Below are 17,836 nucleotides of genomic sequence, written 5' to 3'. Positions count from 1 at the left end.
ACGAGCACGGCCTTGACGCCCAGCCAAACCGACGGAAAGCTTCCCGGCTCTCGTTGGGCCTCCACACTCCTGACTGTTAGCTACTCGGCTGCCATCTCGTCCGCTGGGCATGGACAAGACAGGAAGGAAAAAAGAAGGTCACTCCCATGCTCGTTCTGGGGAAGCACCATGGACGCAGCGGACGCTGTGGTTGAGCTTCCTGGAAGCCGCCGAGAATATGGACGGCAGGTACGTGGTTGAGCTCCACCCGTAGAAGCTGTGATCGAGCGCATCACGCCGTGGTGTACTAATCTGGCGATAAACGTTGATGTACATCGTTCAGGCTAGGGAATTATTTGGAGATTTTGACCTGTCAGGCCTATGTCGCTGCCTCCTGAATCCTGCTTTTTTCGACCATATGCTCTCACTTTCTGAAATCACCTGACGTGATGCTGATCTGATTTGGTTGAGAGAACGATCGTACATGCAATCCTCCTAAATTCGTGTAATTCTCTACCCGAACCAGTCATTCTCTACCCGAAACCAGTCAACTGCCACACAGATCCGAGGAGTATCTTCAACATTAACGGTGTTAGTAGGAGACTTAATTTGTTATGTTACTACTTGCCCTAGGTTGGCCATGTGTCTAACGGCTAGACGCTCCTGCGCCTCGGGCGACAGCGGTGGCGACGGAGGGGCCGTCGCCACCCGACGCCACCGGCGCCCGGCAGAGCGCCACCGTGTCCGGCGCACAGGGGTGCCCGCACCGCGGCCTGCACGGAACCGTTTCGCCGTGCTCTCCGCCCTCGATGACGAAGCCTCCGATGAAGAAGGCTCCTCCGCCTCGCAGGTGACCCTCTCCCAGTCTCCGCCTCTCTCCCCCTCCCCTCCCCCGGTGACGTTCGCCTCCTTCCTCGACCTCGCCTGCGCTGGAGCTCCCCGCTCCTCGCCGCGCCGTCTGGAGTCCTCAGCACCCTCTCCGGCGAGCTCTGCACCTCCGGCATGGGGCCCCGAGGTGTTCCCTCCGCTCCCGTCGCTTGGGGGCACGGGAGCCCAGATCTGCGCGTCCTCCGGCACGGAGCGTCCCCTGCATCCCCCTCTGAGTGGAGTGCTCGTGGGAGATCTGGTCGTTCCGTTGCCGGCCGCCGCTCCCTCACCGCCGCCGGCTGACGAGGGGTCGCCGGGGCTAGGGTTTGCGTGCGCTCCGCCCGCTTCCTTGGTGGGCCTGGTGGATCAGGTCCCTTTGGGCCATGGCGGCCCAGCCCAGGACGGGCCTGGAAGGGCGCGGCCTGCCTCGACCCTCCTTTGCCCGGATGCGCGCCACGTGGCACAGGGGCAAAGTGTGACGGCCTCGATGGAAAGTTCCGGGGATAGGGTTCCCTCGGACGGTTTTACCCCGCAGCCGCCGCTTTTTAAGTGGATGTGGATCCCTGCCGGAACCCTAGATCCAGACTTAGGATTCCCCGCGCCTCCTCGTGACGTCCGCCGCAACCGCAAGCACGCCAAGCTCCTCCCCCGCTCCACCGACCCCCTCTCCGGCGTCTCTCGTCGACGCCTGATGACCATGGACCGAGACCGTGACCGCGACCGCCCCAACCGCAACAAGCGCCCTTATGGCGACATGGATGGCGGGCACTCCAGGGACCGTGAGCTCGAGCTTCGTCAGCGGCTCGAGAAGGAGCAATCTGAGCAGCACCGCCAGCAACGCCACTACGACCGCGATCGGGCAAACTCCTCTGGCTGGCGTCAAGGGGACGACCAGCACCCTCCCCGCCCTCCTCCCCCTCCCCCGGCACCGCGAGGGCGCGACCAGGGTCGGGGAGCGCACAAGAAGTACTCCTCCAGGGCGGCGCGGTCCCTGCATGGTGCGGGACCCTCCCTTCCGGGCTCGAGTGCCCCCGCGGCGAACTCCGCTGCCTCCGCTGGGGCGGACGCGGCTCGCATCACCTGTTACAACTGTGGGAACCAAGGCCACATGCAATCAGAGTGCAAGGCTGAAGCTTTCTGTGTCAAATGCAACAAATCGGGCCATCCCACGGCGATGTGCGCGCTGTTCTCCAAAGGGCTTGACCCATTCTGGGCGGGTTTTGGCGGACAGCAACAAGGGTTTTTCTGCTGCGAAGTTCCGGAGGAAGAGCTCTACCAGCCTGTTGCCAACGCTGCTCTTATCATCCTGGAGAACGGCAGCTTGAGCGAGGAGCAGCTAGAGGAGGAACTTAAAGACCTGGTGGATGAAACTTGGACCTGGCAAGTCTGCAAGATCAACAAATCCGACTTCTCCGTGGTTTTCCCATCCAAAGAAAGTCTTCGCATGGCGATCCGGGGCAGAGGCATTACCCTTCCTGCTTGCAAGATCAAGGCCATCGTCACGGTTCCCACGGGCGACCCCACTGCCTCGGAGCGCCTCCAGGAGACTTGGGTCCGCCTCCACGGGGTTCCTCCGCCCCTCAGACATGCGGACAGACTCCTCATGAGCACCAGAGAGATTGGGCGTCCCGTCGGGGTGGATGCGGATTCGCTGTCCCATCCCTCTAACCCCATCCGCATGTCCTTCGGCTGCCGTGACCCTGCCCTCATGCCAAGCTCCGTCACGATCTTCATCAACATGGAGGGCTTCAAGATCCAGGTGGTTCCAGAGGTCTCCTTGGCCGACAGCTCTCCGCCCCACGCACCGCCACCCTCTCTCAGCAAAGATAGGGACGAGGACAAGGACGAGGACTTGGAGGAAACCGACGAGGACAGATGGGACGGCCGCAGGGGGCACCACCCACACAAGGAACGTCTCTCCTCGCACTCGGCTCCGGCTGGGAACAAGTCCGGCCCCGCCTACAGATCTGTGCCTGCTGCTGGTCAAGACGCACCCTCCCAAGCATCCCTCCTGCCTGCTTCGGCCTTCTCTCAATATGGCTCCAACCTCACCGAGAAGGGCGACATCTTCCCCATCATGGCCAAGATCGTGAACGCTTCTGCATCGACCCCTCAACCCCCTCCTCCCATGGATGAAACCGAGCGCCTCTCCCCCTCTGTCCTATCGCCAGGAGATTCAAACAAAGAGGAAACGCCTTACGTGACCCCAGGAAAAGCGCTGAAGCTTGGCGAGGAGGATAGGAGGAACATTGGGTGGCAGAGCCCGCCCTCGGTGACCTCGGACACCTCGGAGGAGCGTCGCGCGCGGGAAAGGAGAAGCAAGAGCAACCAGGACCGTCCTTCCAAGATTCTTGCCAAGGAACTGGCTTTCGCCACTCAGCTCCAGTTTGAGCCAGGCGAGGAGGTGGAAGAAGGCTCTCCCCCTGCTCTGGGCCTCCACCAAGCTCCGGCCATCCAGGACAACTCCTCTGTGCTTCCACTGGCGGACGAAGATTCCATCCCGGCGCTGGGAGCGCTCGTCACTCGGGCTCCAAGAAGCAAGAGCGCTACTCCGTCTGAAGCGCAACGCAAGAGCGCAAGGGGATCGGGCCTCACGGAGGGCTCGGTGCTGGACCGGGCGATGCGCCTCGCCAACGACAAAGATGCGCCATCCTCAAGCACCCCAGGTACCCACCCCACCTCCTCCCCCTCCCTTTCAGCCTTCACTGCTTTCCAAGATATGCCGGCGCAAAAACTCCTGAAAGTGGCCCAAGACAGCTGCGTCATTTTCCCCTCCGCGGCAGGGGCCCCCGAGGAAATCATCTCCCTCATTCAAGCAAAAGAGCTAGCTCAAGCGGACTTGGCGGCAGCCAGGTTTAGGGCTGATCTGGAGGCCGCCAAGGAGAAAGAGGCTCAGGAGAGAAGTGCCGCCTCAACACAGGAAGGGCCTGTGTTGGAGGAGACCGGCGTCACTGATCCGGTTCCGGACCCAGCCTCTGCTCCCAAGAAAAAGCCTCGGGTGTACAAAAAGAAACTGCAGCCCACTGTGGGCTCGAGACCCCTCACCCGCCGAGCACGGGCTTTATCCATAGTTTCCCAATGAAGTGCCTCATTTGGAATATCAGAGGGTTCGGGCGCAAGGGGCGCCGTACCCTGCTCAAGGACTACCTCCGCGAGCATAAGATTGATGTAGTCCTTCTCCAAGAAACGATCAAGCAAGATTTTTCTGACGCCGAACTCCGCAGCCTCGAAGCGGGAGATAAGTTCTTCTGGCATTGGCTCCCGGCTAATGGGCACTCAGGGGGAATGCTCATTGGTGTTAGAGACAACTCCTTCGAGGTGGGCGAAGTTGACATGGGCCAATTTTTCATCAGCACGTCCATCCTTCACAGAGCTTCCAATCGCATCTTTGAGGTGGTTGCCATTTACGGCCCAGCTGATCACAGCCGATCCCGCTCCTTCCTGGAAGAAATTTCGGATAAGGTTGGCCGCGCCACGCGCCCGCTGCTTCTGGGGGGCGATTTCAACCTCATCCGCTCAGCTGATGATAAAAACAATGGCAACCTCAACTGGCCCCTTATCGATCTCTTCAATGAGCACGTGGCTTCTTGGGACCTCCGTGAAATCCCTCGCACTGGGGCGAGGTATACCTGGACGAATCGGCAGCTTAACCCGGTCCGCTCGGTGTTGGACAGGGTGTTCATCTCCCCTGAGCTCGAAGCGCTCTTCCCTCTGTGCTCCCTAGTGGCTGAAACCAACCTGGGGTCCGATCATACCCCCTTGGTGTTTGACTCTGGTGACGGGCTCCCGCCTCGCTCCAATAGGTTCTTCTTCGAATCCGGGTGGTTTGAGAGACCTGATTTCTGTCCTATGCTCTCTTAGCTTTGGATCGATCTGGCCTCTCGTGCAAGGGGCAGAGACATTGTCGACTGGTGGAACTTCATGAGCTCGGGGCTCAGACAGTACCTCCGCGGTTGGAGCCGTAATCAGGGAGCTGCTACGAAAAGAGAAAAAGCGGCGCTCCTGGCCCAGATCGAACAACTCGATGCTAGAGCAGACTCTCTGGGTCTGGAAGAAGAGGAATGGGCTGAACACTATTCTCTTGAAGACCAGCTCCTCCACATTGTCCGCGAGGAAGAGGATTACTAGCAACAAAGGGGCAGGACAAAGTGGGCGCTCCAGGGGGACGCCAACACAGCCTATTTTCATGCCGTTGCCAACGATAGGAGACGCAAGTGCACTATCTCCTCTATTGTCACTCCTGCTGGCCCCACCTCGGATCCCACTATCATCCAACAGGTGATCTACGACTTTTACCACGACCTTTTGGGTTCCTCGTCTCAGAGGGTGTGCTCCGTGGCCCCGAACCTCTGGGGAGAGGCAGAGAAGGTGTCGGATTCTGATAATGAGCACCTCATGTTAACCTTCTCGGAGAAGGAGCTTGAAGCTATTGTTGCTAACATGAAATCCAACACGGCCCCGGGCCCGGACGGCTTCCCTCCAATCTTCTTCAAGCGCATGTGGCCTTGGCTAAAGCTTGGAGTCCTTCACATCCTTAATGATTTTGTGCTGGGGCGCATTGACATCTCAAGACTCAACTTTGGGATCCTAGCGCTCATCCCCAAAGTCCCCGGTGCTGACTTGGTGTCCCAGTTCCGCCCAATTGCTCTCATCAACGTGGTGTTCAAGATTATCACCAAAGCGTACGCTTCTAGGCTTGATCCTGTCGCCAATAAAATCATAAGTCCCTTCCAGACGGCGTTCATCCAGGGAAGGAACATTCTGGAAGGGCCTCTCGCCTTGATTGAGATTGTCCATGAACTACGGGTCAAGAAGTTAGGAGGGATCCTGCTTAAACTCGACTTCGAGAAAGCTTACGACAGGGTCAACTGGGGCTTCCTACAGGAAGTGCTCCGCGCCAAAGGCTTTGATCAGGGTTACATCCACAGGATTTTGCAACTGGTGTCGGGTGGCCAGACTGCAATCTCCATCAACGGTGTCATCGGACCGTACTTTAGAAACAAGCGGGGAGTGCGTCAAGGGGACCCTCTCTCGCCGCTGCTGTTCAACCTCATAGGGGAGGCGCTGTCCGGCATCCTCTCAGCTGCTGGCTCAGCGGGTCACATCCACGGAGTAGTCCCGCACTTACTTCCTGGAGGCATTTCCCATCTTCAGTACGCGGACGACACCCTCATCTTGATCCAAAACACGGAGGAAGATATTGCCAACCTCAAGTTCCTTCTCATGTGCTTCGAAGACATGTCCTGCCTCAAGATTAACTACCACAAGAGCGAAGTCATTGTCATGGGACAACTTAGAGACGAACAGCTCAGGATTGCCAACAAGCTGAATTGCAAATTGGGGTCCTTCCCCTTTCTCTACCTTGGCTTGCCCATCTCTGACCGTAAGCTGCGCCTCGAGCAATGGCTGTTCCTTGTCAGGAAGCTGGCTGACCGCATCGAGCCTTGGATGAGTAGGTTACTCTCCTCCGGTGGGAGACTAATCCTCTCCAACGCCTGCCTCGACAACACGCCTATCTATGCCATGGGCCTGTTCCTCCTGCATGAGGGGATCCACGCCCGCTTCGACTCTCATCGTTCTAAGTTCTTCTGGGAGGGGACCGGGGCAAAGCGCAAGTACCACTTGGTTAACTGGCCCACTGTCTGTCGTCCCAAGGCCATGGGGGGCTTGGGCCTCCTCAGTACGAGGAAGATGAACATCGCGCTGCTCCTTAAATGGGTGTGGAAACTATACAATGAGGATGACACCATCTGGTCCAAAATCATCAAAGCCAAGTATCCGGATGCGAGTGATCTCTTTTCAGGCTCGGCCAAGGTGGCTCCCAGTTCTGGAAGAGTATCCACAAGGTTAAGCACTTCTTCAAGCTTGGGGCCAAGCATGCTGTCGGTGACGGGCGCCGCACTCGCTTCTGGTCGGATTGGTGGTTGGGGCACGAACCTCTGAAAGACTCCTTCCCGTATTTGTTCTCTGTTTGCGAGGACACAAACCAATTGGTAGCCTCTGTGTGCGCTCCGGGTGGCCCGCACATCAGGATCCGTCGCTCCTTGGACCCCGAGGATGTGAATCAATGGAATCGCCTCATCTCCCAACTCCAGCCTTTCTTGCTCTCGGACGCGCTCGATAAGGTGATTTGGCACCTCTCCCCCTCTGGCCTCTACTCCGTCCAGTCCATGTACTTTAAACTGTCGCAAGGGGCGTCGGTTGCTTTCCACAAGGACGTGTGGGAAGCCAGGGTCCCGCTTAAGATCAAGATCTTTGCCTGGCTGCTCATCCTTGACAGGCTCCCCTCCAGTCTCTTGGTGGCTGGCAGAAATGGCCCGACTTCGGGGGCGTGCGCTCTTTGCGGCGCCCCGGAGGACTCCTCCCACATCCTCTTCTCCTGCTCAATGGCAGGATTTGCTTGGAGTGCGCTGCGCATCGTCTTGGGTTGCAACTGGTGCCCAGCCAACTTTCCCCAGTTTCACGCCATCCTATCCAGTTTCTCTGGGAGGGCCAGGAGACTCCTCTGGACCCTCTTCCTCGCACAGTCTTGGGCCCTTTGGACCGTGCGGAACAAGCTTACTTTGGAAAGGAAAATTTTAAATAACCCCGCTAACCTGATTTATAAAATGTGTATCTTCCTACAGCTCTGGAGCGTCAAGGCAAAACCAGGAGACCGGGAGGATCTCAGACGGTTGACAAGCGAGCTGAGGGAGCTCTACGCCTCCGTGAGACCAAGAAGCCAAAGCTGAAGCCTGCGGCGTAATCTTGCTAGTTCTTCTTAGAGCGGTGGTTGTGGGGTGCCGCCCCCGATGTGTTTGCGTTTGATGTTTGCACTTCTTGGCTAAGCTGTATGCCGCAGCGGTTTGTATGACACCCTAAACCTTGCTAGCTTTATTAATTTAAAGTCGGGCCCTCTATGGCCTTTTATCTAAAAAAAATATTCAGTTGAACATGAAGAAGTGGTAGGAGACGAATTGTTTTGGAGAATCTGAGCGGAGTTTTTGTGTGTTATGGACATCTACTTTAAATTCCAATTTAAGGTGTGAGTGAGCTAATTTGTTTTTGTGACAAAAAATTAGAAACAAGAAACATTTATTACAAGATGAATCACTACTTTCATGTTCCAAAGCAATAACAGAACAATATCTTTCTTGCCAATTATATTTTTAAATATTTCTTGGGTTGGGCCATTTTATTAATATGCCAAGGGCATTTTAGTATTTCCGGGTTTTATGGTATATTCGGGTAGTGAGAAGTGGAACCCGAATTTAGACCCGGAAATAAAAAAAAATGAAAAAATAGGAAACAAATGTAAACCCACAAACCGAATTGCCTTGACAATTTACTCAATTTGACCAATCTGCATTCTGACTCGTATCAACATTCCTCTGCTTCCACTACTCCTAGGGAGAGGAGGGGAGGCAAATGCCTTCACAAAGTAGGCTGAGGCAGCAATTATGGTGTATGGCTCTCCTGGTGCTTGGTGCTTGGGCACGTGTATAAGGTGGCCCAACTAAAGAGGCGGAAAGAGGAGGCACCGGTTGCATGCTCCGACACGCTCAAGTTAGCTGGTTTGTAAGAGTGTTAACTTTTGCCTATGTTTGTTTCAATTATATTATATTTTTCTTTAACGTTAGATATGGATATGGAAACTCCAGTAACAAGAAATATCATAATTGCATGGTGTTTGTTGTTTTCGTTCAAAACCGTAGCAACGCACGGGCATGTTTCCTAGTCTGATAAAAATAAAACAATTTTCTATGTTAGTAAATGCCGAGGATAAATGCAGGTCTTTATTTTTTGTTTACTTCTATCCTATAAATTATGCAACAGCTAGCAATGCAATTAATTCATACACTACAGTTTACAATGTAACCACATTCAGACACAATGCATTCACTGTATGGGCACCATTAAGATTAACTGACTGTCAGATTTCAGTATATAACTTTTTTACACAAGCACACTACTATTTAATATATAAAAATCAAGTACTCATGGGCTGCCAAATTTGCTTCATTCAGACACAATGCATTCACTATATGGAGTAATTAGTTTGTTTCATTACTGATACTAGTTTTATACATCATTAATGTCCAGTAAAAGGGGTATGTCGCTACCATGGGCTGCCAAATTTGCTGCTCATTTTTCAAGTAGCCTAGTGCAGTAGTCTGCACAAAAAATGAGTTAGGCTGAGGTGCTCGTCATTGTAGCGATGCGGACTGTTCGATGCACAAGAATTAACGGCTGAGATCAATTGTTTCTGCCAAGTTCTTGCTTTTATAAGTAGTTTAGACTAGCACTGAAATAGTTGATGGAGGCGGCTATTCTGAACTGGTGCTGGTTAGGCATTTTCTTCTGGTTCTATATATGTTCTACAAGCGTTTAAATTTCTTTTATTGATGATGCATATTACCTGCTTCTCCGCAGCTTGTTGGTGGCCATCTCGCTGCAGGCCAAGCACATGAAGAAGTTTGGGAAGCTGATCGACTATGTTCCTTGACTTGTTGCTTCATATAAATACTTTTTGATTCACTAAGTAATATATCTGCACATCTTTTGAAAATAGTTGTAAGAATCATTCTACTATGGTAGCCTAGAGTAGTTATCTTTCTTTCTACATATCCTTTGTTTGCATTATTATATCTACTATAGTTGCCTACAATCATTATACTGTAGTAGCCTAGAGTACTTATCTTTCTATGTAAATAATTCGAGCCGGAACCATATGACCAAGTTGATGTCATTTTCTCATAGTAAACTAAAGTAAATGCACATCTCTGAATTTATAAGCCAAAGTTGAAACGACACGGATGCCGCCTAGAGGGGGGTGAATAGGGGTTTAAAACTTTTACGAAAATGGTTTAACAAATGCGTTATAAAACTAGCGTTTAATTTGTCAAGCACAAAACCTATATAGCTAGGGTTCACCTATATGCACCAACGACTTATGCTAAGCAATTCAAGAAACTATGTGATACCAAGATATATAACTTCAAGCATGAAGGCTATCACAAAGTAAAGTGCATAAGTAAAGAGCTCGGGTATAGGAATAACCGAAGTTCACACTGTTGCGAGTGCTACTCTCCATTGGAGCAGTGTGGAGGACAAGTCACTCCAAATGCACGAGGGCCACCGTATTCTCCTCGAGAATTCCCACCAAAAGGGATGTCCTCGATCCACTATGGAACCTTAGGGTGGTCACCGAACCCGCACAAAGCTTGGGGCTATCTCCACAACTTAATTGGAGGCTCCCAATAAATCGCCACAAAGGCCTTGCCCTTGAAGAATATCCACAACTTAATTGGAATCCCCAAGAACACCACAAAGACCACAAAGACCACTAAGCCGTTTAGGGTCCAAAGACCCAAGAGGAACAAGCTCCCGAAGTGAATATCTCACGAACTTTCACCTCCATGTATCACCGCGGAGAAGTCAAACTGATGCACCAAAAGCAATGGCAAGAACACCACAAAGATGCCCAAATCCTTCACTCTCAAATTCCAGCTACTAAAACTATTGGGGGAATAAGGGAAGAAGAACAAAATAAGAAGAGGAACACAAAATTTCTCTCCAAGATCTAGATCTAGAGATTCCCTCACATAGAGGGGGATTTGATTGGTGCAAATATAGATCTAGATCTCCTCTCTCTTTTCCTCAAATTTGAGCAAGAATCATGGAGGGATTGAGGGAGAGGAAGAGCTCTCAAGATGCAACAATGGTGAAGAGCAAGAGGTTGAAGAAGAAGTCCTGCCAAAGAGAGAGAGAAAAAGTCTTTTTATAGGGGTACCAAAAATCTGCCCGTTGGAGATGGTCTGACTGGTAGTACCGGCCAGGTTGGGCCGGGACTACCGGCCGTGGTCGGCGTGGGGCGCAAGGAAGGAGGTAATGTGGCGAGATGGGAGAGGGTGAGCCGAGGGCCGGTAGGGGAGACCGGAGGCTCCGACCAAGGTACCGGCCCGGGTACCGCCGAAGCCCACAACCCCCCTGGACACTTACTGAGAGCCAGGCCACACTAGCGGTACCGAGAGCGGTACCTCGCCTGGAGGCTCCGGCCAGGGCAGGGCGGAGGTTCGAGCCGTGGCCGATGGAAGCTCCGGCTGCTGGCCCCTCCTCTCCATTTCTTTTTTTTCTTCTTTTAAATTCAAACTTGAAACGAAAATAACTTGAGCTTGGAAAATACAAATGAGACGAAACCAATTTTGTTGGAAAGAGGACGACAAAAGCTACCCCCACAATAAACGAAAATATGGAAACTAGTGGGTGATACGTCTCCGACGTATCAATAATTTCTTATATTCCATGCCACATTATTGATGATATCTACATGTTTTTATGCATACTTTATGTCATATTTATGCGTTTTCCGGAACTAACCTATTGACGAGATGCCGAAGGGCCAGTTGCTGTTTTCTGCTGTTTTTGGTTTCAGAAATCCTAGTAAGGAAATATTCTCGGAATCGGACGAAATCAAGGCCCAGAGATCCTATTTTTCCACGAAGCTTCCGAACACACGAGAGTCGCCGGGGGGGGCCACAGGCCCACCACACATGACCCTGGCGCGGCCAAGGGGGGCCCGCGCCCCCCTATTGTGTCGTCGCCTCGTCGCCCCTCCGACTCCGCCTCTTCGCCTATAAAAAGGTCCCTGACCTAAAACCTCGATACGAAAAAAGCCACGGTACGAGAAACCTTCCAGAGCCGCCGCCATCGCGAAGCCAAGATCTGGGGGACAGGAGTCTCTGTTCCGGCACGCCGCCGGACGGGGAAGTGCCCCCGGAAGGCTTCTCCATCAACACCACCGCCATCTTCATCAACGCTGCTGTCTCCCATGAGGAGGGAGTAGTTCTCCATCGAGGCTCGGGGCTGTACCGGTAGCTATGTGGTTAATCTCTCTCTATGTGCTTAAATACAATAATCTCATGAGCTGCCTTACATGATTGAGATTCATATGATGATGCTTGTAATCTAGATGTCATTATGCTAGTCAAGTGGGTTTTACTTATGTGATCTCCGGAGACTCCTTGTCCCACGTGTGTAAAGGTGACGAGTGTGTGCACCGTGTGGGTCTCTTAGGCTATATTTCACGGAATACTTATTCGCTGTTATGAATGGCATAGTGAAGTGCTTATTTATATCTCTTTATGATTGCAATGTGTTTTGTATCACAATTTATCTGTGTGCTACTCTAGTGATGTTATTAAAGTAGTTTATTCCTCCCGCACGGTGTAATGGTGACGAGTGTGTGCATCGTGTAATACTTGGCGTAGGCTATGATTGTGATCTCTTGTAGATTATGAAGTTAACTATTGCTATGATGGTATTGATGTGATCTATGCCTCCTTTCGTAGTGTGAAGGTGACAGTCGCATGCTATGTTAGTACTTGGTTTGGTTATGTTGATCTCGTTATGCACTCTAAGGTTATTTAAATATGAACATTGAATATTGTGGAGCTTGTTAACTCCGGCATTGAGGGTTCGTGTAATCCTACACGCTTAGTGGTGTTCATCATCCAACAAGAGGGTGTAGAGTCTAGCATCTATCTATTTATTCTATTATGTGATCAATGTTGAGAGTGTCCACTAGTGAAAGTATAATCCCTAGGCCTTGTTCCTAAATACTGCTATCACTGCTTGTTTACTGTTTTACTGCATCTTTACTTCCTGCAATATTAATACCATCAATCGCACGCCAGCAAGCACTTTTCTCGGCGCCGTTACTACCGCTCATATTCATTCATACCACTTGTATTTCACTATCTCTTCGCCGAACTAGTGCACCTATTAGGTGTGTTGGGGACACAAGAGACTTCTTGCTTTGTGGTTGCAGTGGTTGCATGAGAGGGATATCTTTGACCTCTTCCTCCCCGAGTTCGATAAACCTTGGGTGATCCACTTAAGGGAAACTTGCTCGCTGTTCTACAAACCTCTGCTCTTGGAGGCCCAACACTGTCTACAAGAATAGAAGCACCCGTAGACATCAAGCTATTTTCTCGGCGCCGTTGTCGAGGAGGAAAGGTAAAAGGCTCTCATACTCCGGTCTCGGGTAAAGTACTTTTCTCGTTGCCGTTGTGTGTGTGCTCGAAGCTATTTCCTTTAGATCCTGCAATTGCATCTTTTTGTTTCTTGTTTACACTAGTTAGGCATAATGGACAACAATGAGCTTCTTATTCTATTTCCTGATTTAAGACATGGATGGTTTGACGCGAAAATTAAAAAACCTATGGAACATATTAGTATGAACGCTTTGAACACCATTGTTGCTAATGATATGGAAAATTCTAAGCTTGGGGAAGCTGGCTTTGATGAGCATGATATTTTTAGTCCCCCAAGCATTGAGGAGAAAATTTACTTTGATGATACTTTGCCTCCTATTTATGATGATTATAATGATATTGGTCTTTTAGTACCGCCTGTTATGGAGGATAAATTTGATTATGATTAAAATATGCCTCCTATATTTGATGATGAGAATAATAATGATAGCTACTTTGTTGAATTTGCTCCCACTACAACTAATAAAATTGATTATGCTTATGTGGAGAGTAATAATTTTATGCATGAGACTCATGATAAGAATGCTTTATGTGATAGTTATATTGTTGAGTTTGCTCATGATGCTACTGAAAGTTATTATGAGAGAGGAAAATATGGTTGTAGAAATTTTCATGTTACTAAAATACCTCTCTTTTTGCTGAAAATCTTGAAGCTGCACTTGTTTTATCTTTCTATGCTTGTTGCATTATGCTTCATGAATTTGTTTATTTACAAGATTCCTTTTCATAGGAAGCATATTAGGCTTAAATTTGTTTTGAATTTGCCTTTTGATGCTCTCTTTTGCTTCAACTACTATTTCTTGCGAGTGCATCATTAAAACTGCTGAGCCCATCTTAATGGCTATAAAGAAAGAACTTCTTGGGCGATAACCCATGTGTTTATTTTGCTACAGTACCTCTATTTTATATTTGTGTCTTGGAAGTTGTTACTACTGTAGCAACCTCTCCTTATCTTAGTTTTGTTGCATTGTTGTGCCAAGTAAAGTCTTTGATAGTAAGGTTCATACTAGATTTGGATTATCGCGTAGAAACAGATTTCTTGCTGTCACGAATCGGGGCCTAATTCTCTGTAGGTAACTCAGAAAATTATGCCAATTTACGTGAGTGATCCTCAGATATGTACGCAACTTTCATTCAATTTGAGCATTTTCATCTGAGCAAGTATGGTGCCTCTTTAAAATTCGTCTTTACGGACTGTTCTGTTTTGACAGATTCTGCCTTTTATTTCGCATTGCCTCTTTTGCTATGTTGGATGGATTTCTTTGTTTCATTAATGTCCAGTAGCTTTGTGCAATGTACAGAAGTGTTAAGAATGATTGTGTCACCTCTAAACATGTGAATTTTTGATTATGCACTAACCCTCTAATGAGTTTGTTTCGAGTTTGGTGTGAAGAAAGTTTTCAAGGGTCAAGAGAGGAGGATGATATACTACGATCAAGAAGAGTGAAAAGTCTAAGCTTGGGGACACCCCGGTGGTTCATCCCTGCATATTTCAAGAAGACTCAAGCATCTAAGCTTGGGGATGCCCAAGGCATCCCCTTCTTCATCGATAAATTATCAGGTTCCTTCTCTTGAAACTATATTTTTATCGGTCACATCATATGTACTTTACTTGGAGCGTCTGTTTGTTTTTGTTTTTTTTGTTTTTGTTTTAAAAAATGCTTGTGTGGGAGAGAGACACGCTCCGCTGGTTCATATGAACACATGTGTTCTTAGCTTTTATTTTTCATGGCGAAGGTTGAAACTGCTTCGTTAATTGTTATATGGTTGGAAACGGAAAATGCTACATGTAGTAATTGATAGAATGTCTTGAATAATTTGATGCTTGGCAATTGTTGTGCTCATGTTTAAGCTCTTGCATCATATACTTTGCACCCATTAATGAAGAAATACATAGAGCTTGCTAAAATTTGGTTTGCATAATTGGTCTCTCTAAAGTCTAGATAATTTCTAGTATTGAGTTTTGAACAACAAGGAAGACGGTGTAGAGTCTTATAATGTTTACAATATGTCTTTTATGTGAGTTTTGCTGCACCGGTTCATCCTTGTGTTTGTTTCAAATAACCTTGCTAGCCTAAACCTTGTATCGAGAGGGAATACTTCTCATACATCCAAAATCCTTGAGCCAACCACTATGCCATTTGTGTCCACCATACCTACCTACTACATGGTATTTCTCCGCCATTCCAAAGTAAATTGCTTGAGTGCTACCTTTAAATAATTCAAAATTTATCACCTCTTATTTGTGTCAATGTTTTATAGCTCATGAGGAAGTATGTGGTGTTTTATCTTTCGATCTTGTCATTTACTTTTGACAAACTTTCACAATGGACTAGTGGCACATCCGCTTATCCAATAATTTTGCAAAAAGAGCTGGCAATGGGGTTCCTAGCCCCAATTAATTAACTTTCATTAATAATTATCTTCACATGTTTTGCTCTGATTCATCAGTAAGCAACTTAATTTTGCAAATAGACACTCCTCCATGGTATGTGAATGTTGGAAGGCACCCGAGGATTCGGTTAGCCATGGCTTGTGTAAGCAAAAGGTTGGGAGGAGTGTCATCCATAAATAAAGAAAAACTAAACTAAAGTACATGTGTAAACAAAAGAGAAGAGGGATGATCTACCTTGCTGGTAGAGATAACATCCTTCATGGGAGCCGCTCTTGAAAGTCTGGTTGATAAGGTAGTTAGAGTGCCCACTACCATTCGTTGACAACAACAAACACCTCTCAAAATTTTACTTTTATGCTCTCTTTATGTTTTCAAAACCAAAGCTCTAGCACAAATATAGCAATCAATGCTTCCTCTGCGAAGGGCCATTCTTTTACCTTTTATGTTGAGTCGGTTCACCTATTTCTCTCCACCTCAAGAAGCAAACACTTGTGTGAACTCGTGCATTGATTCCTACATACTTGCATATTGCACTTGTTATATTACTTTGCATTGACAACTATCCATGAGATATACATGTTATAAGTTGAAAGCAACCGCTGAAACTTAATCTTCCTTTGTGTTGCTTCAATACCTTTACTTTGATTTATTGCTTTATGAGTTAACTCTTATGCAAGACTTATTGATGCTTGTCTTGAAAGTACTATTCATGAAAAGTCTTTGCTTTATGATTCAGTTGTTTATTCATGTCATTACCATTGTTTTGATCGCTACATTCATTACATGTGTTTACAATAGTATGATCAAGGTTATGATGGCATGTCACTCCGTAAATTATCTTTGTTATCGTTTACCTGCTCGGGACGAGCAGGAACTAAGCTTGGGGATGCTGATACGTCTCCGACGTATCGATAATTTCTTATGTTCCATGCCACATTATTGATGATATCTACATGTTTTTATGCATACTTTCTGTCATATTTATGCGTTTTCCGGAACTAACCTATTGACGAGATGCCGAAGGGCCAGTTGCTGTTTTCTGCTGTTTTTTGTTTCAGAAATCCTAGTAAGGAAATATTCTCGGATCGGACGAAATCAAGGCCCAAAGATCCTATTTTTCCACGAAGCTTCCGGAACACCCGAGAGTCGCCGGAGGGGGCCACAGCCCACCACACATGACCTCGGCGCGGCCAAGGGGGCCCGCGCCCCTATTGTGTCGTCGCCTCGTCGCCCCTCCGGCTCCGCCTCTTCGCCTATAAAAAGGTCCCCGACCTAAAACCTCGATACGAAAAAAGCCACTGGCACGAGAAACCTTCCGCAGCCGCCGCCATCGCGAAGCCAAGATCTGGGGGACAGGAGTCTCTATTCCGGCACGCCGCCGGGACGGGGAAGTGCCCCGGAAGGCTTCTCCATCAACACCACCGCCATCTTCATCAACGATGCTGTCTCCCATGAGGAGGGAGTAGTTCTCCATCGAGGCTCGGGGCTGTACCGGTAGCTATGTGGTTAATCTCTCTCTATGTGCTTCAATACAATAATCTCATGAGCTGCCTTACATGATTGAGATTCATATGATGATGCTTGTAATCTAGATGTCATTATGCTAGTCAAGTGGGTTTTACTTATGTGATCTCCGGAGACTCCTTGTCCCACGTGTGTAAAGGTGACAGTGTGTGCACCGTGTGGGTCTCTTAGGCTATATTTCACGTGAATACTTATTCGCTGTTATGAATGGCATAGTGAAGTGCTTATTTATATCTCTTTATGATTGCAATGTGTTTTGTATCACAATTTATCTCGTGTGCTACTCTAGTGATGTTATTAAAGTAGTTTATTCCTCCCGCACGGTGTAATGGTGACGAGTGTGTGCATCGTGTAGTACTTGGCGTAGGCTATGATTGTGATCTCTTGTAGATTATGAAGTTAACTATTGCTATGATGGTATTGATGTGATCTATGCCTCCTTTCGTAGTGTGAAGGTGACAAGTGTGCATGCTATGTTAGTACTTGGTTTGGTTATGTTGATCCGTTATGCACTCTAAGGTTATTTAAATATGAACATTGAATATTGTGGAGCTTGTTAACTCCGGCATTGAGGGTTCGTGTAAACCTACACAGTTAGTGGTGTTCATCATCCAACAAGAGGGTGTAGAGTCTAGCATCTATCTATTTATTCTGTTATGTGATCAATGTTGAGAGTGTCCACTAGTGAAAGTATAATCCCTAGGCCTTTGATACGTTCAATTTGCATCACTATTTTATATCATAATTTGCTGTTATTCATTGATATATTTCATATTGGGACACAATACTTATGTTATTTCATCTATTTTGCATGTTTCATGATTATTTGGAGATCGAGCACCGGAGCCGGGATTCTCGCTGGAAAAAGCACCGTCGAGATGCAATATTTCGGAAGATCAACCGTGGGAGGAAGTTTTACCAAAAATCCTATTTTTCCGGATGACGAAGGAAGCCGAAGGGGGAGCCGGTGGACCCAAGGTGGGCCCACACCATAGGGCGGCGCGGCCCATGGCTCCGGCCACGCCACCATGTGGTG

The sequence above is a fragment of the Lolium rigidum genome, chromosome 3, assembly GCF_022539505.1.
Source record: "Lolium rigidum isolate FL_2022 chromosome 3, APGP_CSIRO_Lrig_0.1, whole genome shotgun sequence".
Taxonomy (NCBI): Eukaryota; Viridiplantae; Streptophyta; class Magnoliopsida; order Poales; family Poaceae; genus Lolium; species Lolium rigidum.
This window is presented reverse-complemented; position numbering follows the sequence as displayed.